The sequence below is a fragment of the Miniopterus schreibersii genome, assembly GCF_964146895.1.
Source record: "Miniopterus schreibersii genome assembly, chromosome: 1".
NCBI lineage: Eukaryota > Metazoa > Chordata > Mammalia > Chiroptera > Miniopteridae > Miniopterus > Miniopterus schreibersii.
In genome coordinates this window covers 49,748,823-49,757,253 of record NC_138101.1, presented here as the reverse complement: position 1 = coordinate 49,757,253, position 8,431 = coordinate 49,748,823, and the positions used below count along the sequence as shown (strand labels likewise).

Here is an 8,431-nt window from a genome sequence, read left to right as displayed (position 1 = left end):
CAGATAATTGCATATGAGGCTGAATGTATGGGGAGAGGCCTGAGTTGGGGATATGAAACTGTAATTAGTGTGTATAATTGAGTTCATGAGAGGAATTACTGAAAGGAGCAGGGAAGTGACAGTGTCACCTTGGAGAGCAACGACTGTGCGGGTCAGCCAGAAGAAACAGATTTGGTAAAGGAAACAGAAAGAACAGGTAGAGCATTTGAGAGGAACAGGAACAAGCAATGTCATACAAACTGAGGAAGTCGAGTATCGGGGAGAGAACGTGTCGGCATTTCCAAAAGAAGGACAGAGAACCTCTAGTGTAAAATGGAAATTACTCGATGTTATGTGTTTCAAGAGTGGAAAGGTGACGGGCAATTGAATGACTGTTAGGGATTTGAGTGAAGAAATTGAGTATAAATAGAGTACAAACAGATCACTCCTTTAAAAATTTGGGGGGTGGGGAGGAGATTGGAAGCTTTCCCCCTCATTTAAATAGTGAAGAAACCTGGAAATGTTTAAAGGATCAAGGCTCGTGTGTGTGTGTGTGTGTGTGTGTGTGTGTGTGTGCTCATTCTTATTTTATGACTAGACCAATATACAAGATACAGTTGGGTGGAATTTAAAACCAAAATCAATCAATGTAACAGTGTTTAAATGATGTAAAATTCATGTACCTATAGTCAGTCTTTCATGTTATTAGTCTGGGTTCTCCAGAGAAACCGAGCAATAGGATAGATAGAGATATAGTACATACGTATCATGAAGAAATTCATTGTAAGGGGTTGACGCGCACAGTTATGGAGGCTGAGAAGTCTCAAAAGCTGCAATGAGCAAGCTAGAGACCCAGGAGAGTTGATGGTGTAAGTTCAGGTCCAGGTCCAAGTCCAAGGGTGGGAGAAGACCAACGTCCCAACTTGAAGACAATCAATCATGCAGAGAGCAAACTCTCCCTTGCTCTGCTTTTGTTCCCTTCGGGCCTGCAGCAGGCTCGGTGAGACTCCCCTACGTGGGGAGGGCAATCTGCTGATTCAAATGTGAATCTCACCCGGCAACAGCCACTGACAGACCCAGAATAACGTTTAGCCAGCTATCTGGGCGCCCTGTGGTCCAGCCAAGTTGACACATAGGAAAAAACAAAGTTTACACATAGAATTAACCATCACAGTATGTCACTAAGTTAAATTTGGATTTATTTTGTTTAATGAATGTTTGGTATTGTATGTATAATATAATTCATTATATATAACCTCAATTTGAATCCAGAATGAGTTAACTCTGGACAGGGCAAGATAATAGCCACTATTTATTAATTCTATCTCGAAACCCAAGCTATTGAGAAAAATTTTTAAAGAAAACAAAGAAACTGTAGGTTGCATTTTTGGTTGATTTGTTTGTCATATTGTGTTCCTCTACCCCCACCCCACTGACTGGAAGTTTCTAAAGTATAGTAAAATTAGGAAGCTGATTTTTAAAAGCACATAATTATGGCAGAAATGTCAGGAGATAAGGAACAAAAAAGGAAGCACAAATATTTCAGTGATGGAGACGATCTAGAAGTTAGCTCCATGTTCAATTTTATTCGTAGCTTCTCTCCAATATAATAATGTTTTGAAGATAGCGCACCCCCAAATTAGCAAGCATTCTGATTGAGATCGTTAGATGTGGTAGGCAGTCTTAAAGAGAGCAAATATGTGTTCTAGTCTTATTGTGACACATAGGAAAGAAGCAAGAAAAAAAATAAACTAGTGTCCCAGTAAGAGAAAATAGTATGCATTTGGAATCATTAATCCTGCTAACTTATTTATTCCTGTTATTAGTATACTTCATTGAGTTACAACAGTTCTTAATTGCTTGATTCAAAACTTTTCTGTCTTAATTGGAAAAGTTTTGTAATGCAAATGGTGTTGTCAAAATTGGAACAATAAAGAACCAAAACAGACAGTCACTGTCTTCATTGAAACTGTACAAATAAGTTATGTAATAACACACAGAATTCTAAAATTGCATTTGTGATGAGTGCTACGAAGAAAGGTTGAGGGAACATTATCTCAATCCATTGAGATTTTGCTTCCCAGAAATTGTCGACAATTTGGCTCAAATAAACTCACAAAAATTCTTTAGAGGTTTGAATGTTTCTTACATTGACACGCATGACACGTGTGCACATGGGCACACACACACACACACACACACACACACACAAGAAAGGTTGAGTGGTTCTGTGAAAGCTTTTCATGGTGGGATTTTGTGACTTATGTAGTTCAGTGAAGGCTTCTTTAAGATAAGTAAAGAACGAAGGGACAGGGAATAGATTGTGCAAAGGCCCTGTGGCAGAGGCAACTGAAAGCAGGATGGGGTGACAGCAGCAGACAAAGTGCAAGAAATCATGATGTGAGCCGACATTAGAGAGGTGGGTGGTGGACCAACTGTACCGGGTCCCAAGGGCCACTGAAAATTTGTAAGTGGGAACAATGGATTGCCAGGGGCCAAGTGAATGTGGGTAGACCAGATAAGAAGTTACTGCAGTTGTGAAAGTGAGACTAGGAGAGTGCCAGAGAAAATGGAAATAAGTGTTAATGTTCAAGACTTATTTAGGGAGTAAAATGAACAGTGCTTGACAGTAGGCTTGATGCAGGGGAGGAGAGAATTGAAGTATTATGGATGTTGCCTTTTGAAGTTTCTAAGTAAAGCAAATAGAACAAAAACACCACTTACGGAGAAAGTTTTAAAATGCAGTTCTTATGTAAGTCCAAGGGTAACTTATAGCAATTGAGAATAGGAGCAAATGCTTGTTTTACTTTATAGGAACTGCTGATAATGATTTGTGTGCCCCACTAGAGCAGAAGGAGGTAATCCTTTAACATTCTGCATATGCTTCTATTATAGTTCTTAAGACATTATAATTTCTGGTTTACATCTGTCTCCTTCAGTAAACTGTGAACTACGTGAGGGCAGATATTAGGTCTTATTTACCTCTCCTGCAGGCAATCAAGTTTCTGGCGTAGCAGCCACTCAAATATTTGCGAAGGGAAAGAATTAGGTCAGAAATCAAACTTTAAAATTCTCTGTTTTCCAAGTTAGTTTTAGTATGGTTATATATTTGTAAACAAAAATGTTTACATGAAATTTACCAAATCCAAAATTCCAAGTTAACAGCTTTACTCATTTACATTTTAGCCATAAAACAAAATGTGGTGTTAGCCAAATATGGTTACATTTTAACTGTTGGCAAGCTTTCAAATAATGCTAACAATAGCAACGACATGCTGGTAAAGAATATAATCCCAAATTTCAGTACTGCTTAATTTTACATCGCTGAGCATAGTACTTTTTAGGATGATTAAAAGACGTAAGGGATAAATTACTAGTTTCTTGAACTTCTTTACAGGTGTGTCAAAGACCAACTACTTTTTTCATTCCAGTCAGCAGATGGCACTGTTTTACTTTATTTAGTTAATAGAGGTTTCTCCTGGGCCCTTAGTCTCTTAGAATTCAGCCTCACTCTATTAAATAACACAGTTATTTTTGAGAGTTAACTTTATACTTTTTGACCTATAAATAAATATTATAGAGTAGGGGCTGGTCTAGATAAAAAAAAAACAAACAACCACCACAAAACCTCATACATGTTTTAGTTGACTTCAACTTTCTTAATATTTTTTTCTTACTTGGTTTATTGCCAACAAATGTTCTCATTTTTGTAAACAGGAAAGCCCAGATTATTTTACTTTGTTTTATAGCTTTATTTCCAAGCAAGGCCAATGCTGAACAAGTACTGAAAATATTGTTTACGTTTTACTTAAACCAATGTGGCACAGTTAAACGTTTTATTGGGCTTCAGTCCCCCCCCCCCAAGAGTATCCCTTTCCACTCTGAAGCTTTTGAACTTGAGAGTGAGTTAGGAGATCTGAGTTTTATTCAGAGTGCCACAAAATATACACTGACCATAAGCCATTTGAATTTGTGTTTTGCTCAAATTTTTTGATGAGTGAAATAAACCTAGTTTGCATACTACTATATTTAACTTCTAAAAACATTGTCAAGATACTGGTTTTAAAGGCCTGGACTCTTCAAAAAGAACTATGAAGGAATTGAAAATCAAGATGTACTTCAAACTTTAAGTAGAAATACAATTCATTAAGAATGAACTATTCAAAAAACCCTGTTTCTATTCTAATCATTATGATGATGGTGAGCAAAAGCAAAAATAATTGTGGCTATTCAGTTTCCTTACGTCTTCACATTACTCTTCAAAATTTAAAGAGGCTTTATTTACTTCAGTAAAACACAAAAACAATAACCAAGCTACAACCTTCCCCTCCAAAAAAGAAACCCAAAACAAATGCTCAGTACCTCCTTTGAATGTATTTTTAAGAACAAAACATAGTCTCTAATTGGAACTTTCTAAAAGCATCTCTTCCCAATTAGAGTGCAGTAATGACTTTAAACGGCACTGTCTCGAGGACAGCTCATCAGTTAATTATATGGAGTTCTCTAAATTGAGGACTGAAAAATGATACTAAATTTCAATCAGTGAAGATAAATATGGCTTGGCCTTATCCACGTGATATTTTAGACAGTCCATCTAAAGAGGAAGACATGGAGCAGAAATATTACTCGTCTTCTGAAAGAACAGAGATTATGAGTATAAAACTGAACGTTTACCCAAGACTAGATTCTTGACTAGAACATGGTTTTTATAATCGTTCAATTCCCATGGTCCCCAGAGACTCTCATTTGCTTGCCCAGTCTACTTCCCATCTGGCTCTTTCAAACAAGAAAAAACAATATGGCATTTCTATTGTTGTACCCTAGCCTGGGAAAACAGATACGTATTTTAAATTTAGTAGTTATATAATTTAAAATGTGGTCTGAAGCTTCAATTTCTGTTAATTTTTGTGTTCCAGCATAATTTAGTACTTCATATTCTGGTAATAAACATATTAAAGTTCTATAATTATACTTACCTCTGGGATAATTCTACCTGCCCAGGTTTAAATTACTTTTTATTTAGTCTTGAAGAAAATAATTGTTTGAACAGAAAATTGCCAGTTCATATTATTTATCCTAACAAGCGTCCAATATTGCCCTGTTCTATTATTTTTGAATTTTCTCCACAATCACCTTTTTCATGAGGGGTAGGCTGGGGACCAGGCTCTGCTTGGCAATAGCCCTTCACGGTTGCTCCTCTGTTCCCTGGGGAGCTTCCTGCACATGCCTCAATTCCTTTCCGTCTGGCCTGCGCACAAAGGCTTTATCCCATATTAACACAATCCTTTGTTTTATGGGGGACCGTGAGTCTATCTGAGAGTGAATACATGTGAAACAGTAATCATGTTGCGGGAGAACCGGGTCTGACCTTTTCTTATACCTGAAGCCTAACATGACAGAGAAACTACACTTAACCGGCAACAAAGACCGAAAAAGGTAAGGGCTGTAATGATGACAGATCCGAAACACAGCTGCCCAAAGTAAATGTAAATGGTCTGGTTTCTCTGGATACTATCCATAATTACATGCTTATGTTTATATAGCTTTAGTAAAAAAAAAAAAAAGCTTGCTACATTTTTGTGTATATCACTGAAAAACCTTTGTGAGATTATCAGTTTGTAAGACATTAACAAGAAATGGCTGCATGTGTGTATTGATCTACCATGAACTTTATTGCAATATATTTCTTTCAACAGAAAAATATTTATAAAGTGTTAATGGATTTTAAAATATAGAACCCTTCCTTCTTCTGGGTAAATAAAACCATAATGATGAGATTACTGACACCTCATATTTAACTGAAAACCCTCCTTTTAAAATGCATGCTGGTCTCAGTGCTTACAAGAAGTCAACTGATTTTCTCACTCTGCATTCATATTGTCCAATCTTTTTTTCCCCCCTGCAAATATACAATTTTATAAGGCAATACTCACGAGTTAAGAATTTTGTGCTAATTTCGACTGGAGAAGCACAAAATTTAAATGAAGAATTAACACCGAAAAGCTGAAAAAGAAAGCACGCATACCCCACACTCCATATAAGTGTTTTGTTTTTTATAATTTATTCCAAAATGTATTATATAGAGCTGTCTCAGAGACTTTATTTGGTTTTAAAAGTTTTAGCGGCCAATGCAGGTTGCTGATTTCAAATAGAAGAATGACTAGAATTGAAAGATGGCAACTGGGATCTGGAACCTAACTGGGTACAGGGTACTTTGTGTGGATCAAAGAAAAAAAACATTAGAACCCCACCTCCCTGTCCCTCAAAGTATACCAATATTTTTATTAAGATATATTTTTACGTTTGTTTTGGTGCATTCTTTTCAAAGAGCTTTGAAACACATTTTTAGATCATAACTTTAGATTTAAACCAAAAAAAAAAAAAAATTGACTTACTTTGAAGTAGAATCTAAAACTACATTTAAAAATACTTTCCATATTTGGCTTGTTGGAGAAAATGACCTCTAGTTATCTTATTCTGAAAGGGCAAGGTGTTTTTTAACAGTCACTGTCCCAAAGCAGCAGAAACAGCGACAGCCCCCCCCCCCCCCCGCGGGCGCGCGCTTCCAAAGCGCTCACAGGGCACATGCCCTGCGTTTGTCACCGGTGCCGAACCCTGTAGGGATCCGTGAGCGAATCCTCAGAAATGGGTCCAGTCTGCCCAGGGCCAAGGCCGAGCGGCTGGGGAGAAACAAGCCGCGAGCCCGGCTCGCTCGGTCTTCGCAGGGGAATCCACAGGCTCCTGCGGACGGCAGCGCCGGGAACAGCAAGTTTGCCTGTGGAACGATATGCCCACTTCCCCACTAAGCCTGCTCGGGGGTCCGCTGGGGAACTGCTGACTCAGTTTACCTCCATGGCCAGAACAGAAGCCTGGCCCAAACTGTCCACTGGATTGACCGGAGGGACAAACGGATTGATCACTTAGCGGCCCTGGGTTTCAAACACTGGGTTTGTTAGGTCTGCAGAGGTATAAATAACGCCCTTTACAGGGAGGAACGAAACACCCGAAAACCTTCGGGAGGCCGGCTCAAGGTCACCGAGGGAAGGCCACACCCGAGACGGGGCTCTTCAACCCCTCGGTCCAGCACGGGCCGTCGCCCAACGCGACCCGTCCCGGAGTCGCCGCGCCGCGCGCGGAGGAGCTGGCGGGCCGAGCTTTTGCCGCCGGGCCAGCAGCCTCCCTTCCCGCTCCGCCGCCGGCCGCAGGCGGCGCCCGGCGCGGGGCTGGGGGAGACCGACCCCGGCCGTCCTCTCGGCCGACTCTCGGCCGACACTGGAATCGGGGGCGCGGGGCGGGAGGCCCCCCGGGGAGCCGGGCGCGGCGCGCGGGGAGGGGCCGGGTGCGCGCGGGGATGGGCAGGGGCGGAGGGACGCGAGCGCGACCCGGGCCGGACTCGGGCTCCGAGCCCCCCGCGCCCGCCGCCCGCTGACGGGGGCGAGGCCGGGCGGCCGGGGCGAGGGCCGAGCGGGGGGCCGGGGGCAGGGGAGGAAGTAAGGAAAGAGGAAGGAAAGGCGGGAGGGCGAAGAGCAGGAGCCGCTGCAGTTTCTGCGGCCCGCTCGGTAGGAGGAGCGGGAGGGGAAAGAGGAGGATCCAGAGCCAGTCAGTCAGGCAGCCAGCGGGAGGTGGAGACGGGAGGAGGCGGAGGATTAAAGATGGCCACCAACAGCTGCGGGGAACGGCGGCGGCCCCTCTCTTCCCGGGATGGTCCCCGCGGGGCGGCCCGGCCTTGATGGGGAGCAGGAGCCGGAGGAGCGCCGAGGCTGAGGCGGCGGCGGGGACCCAGCGCGGAGGCGGACGCGGGGGGACAGGGACCCGGGCAGGAGGAGGGGAAGGCGGCGGCGTCGCTGCCCCGGCCGCCTAGAGCCGCTGCCCGCCCCGGTTGACCGGCTCCCGCACCTCGCGGCTGCAGAAACGAGCCCGGCCGGGCCCCGCCCCGCAGCGGAGCCCCGCGCCCCGCGGACGCCGCGCTCGCCGCCCCCTGCCCGCCGCCAGCGCGCCCTGGGCGCGAAGCCCCCGCGGCCGAGTCCGCTGTGGCCAGGCCCGCGCCCGCCCGCCCTCCGGTGAGTGCCCCCCGCCCGCGCGCCCGCCCGCGCGCCGCCGCTTTGTTAGTGCGGGGCCGAGGCGCTGCCCACTCGCGGCCCTGCGCCTGCTGCCCGGGGCCAGGCCGCGGCCCGGCTGCCGTGCTCCCCCGGGACCGCGCCGCCGCCCGGGCTGGCGGCGGGCCTGTGTCCCCCCCTCTGGCCTGGAGAGGGCGCCGTCGCGGCCGGGCCGGGGCCGGGGTCGGGGTCACGCGCGCCCGCGGCGGTGGGAGCGAGGCTGGGTGTTTGGGGGATGGGAGGCAGCGGGCTGGATGGACGTGGCCGCTAGCGAGCGGTGGGGGCGTAACCCCGCGGTCCCGGAACGGGGGTCCGGCCGGGCCCCTGCGCCAGCCCCGCGGGGTCCCGGCGCTGCC

General features: G+C 45.3%; 1 protein-coding gene across 1 annotated transcript in view; it reads left to right on the top strand.

Moving 5' to 3' along the window:
* The first annotated feature begins 7,853 nt into the window (after positions 1 to 7,853).
* WDFY3 (WD repeat and FYVE domain containing 3) overlaps positions 7,854 to 8,431 on the top strand; it is a 236,384-nt gene continuing 235,806 nt past the window's right edge. Inside the window, exon 1 of the mRNA XM_081146974.1 lies at positions 7,854 to 8,039. The gene's annotated coding sequence lies outside the window, so the exon portion shown is untranslated. The remainder of the gene's footprint in view (positions 8,040 to 8,431) is intronic.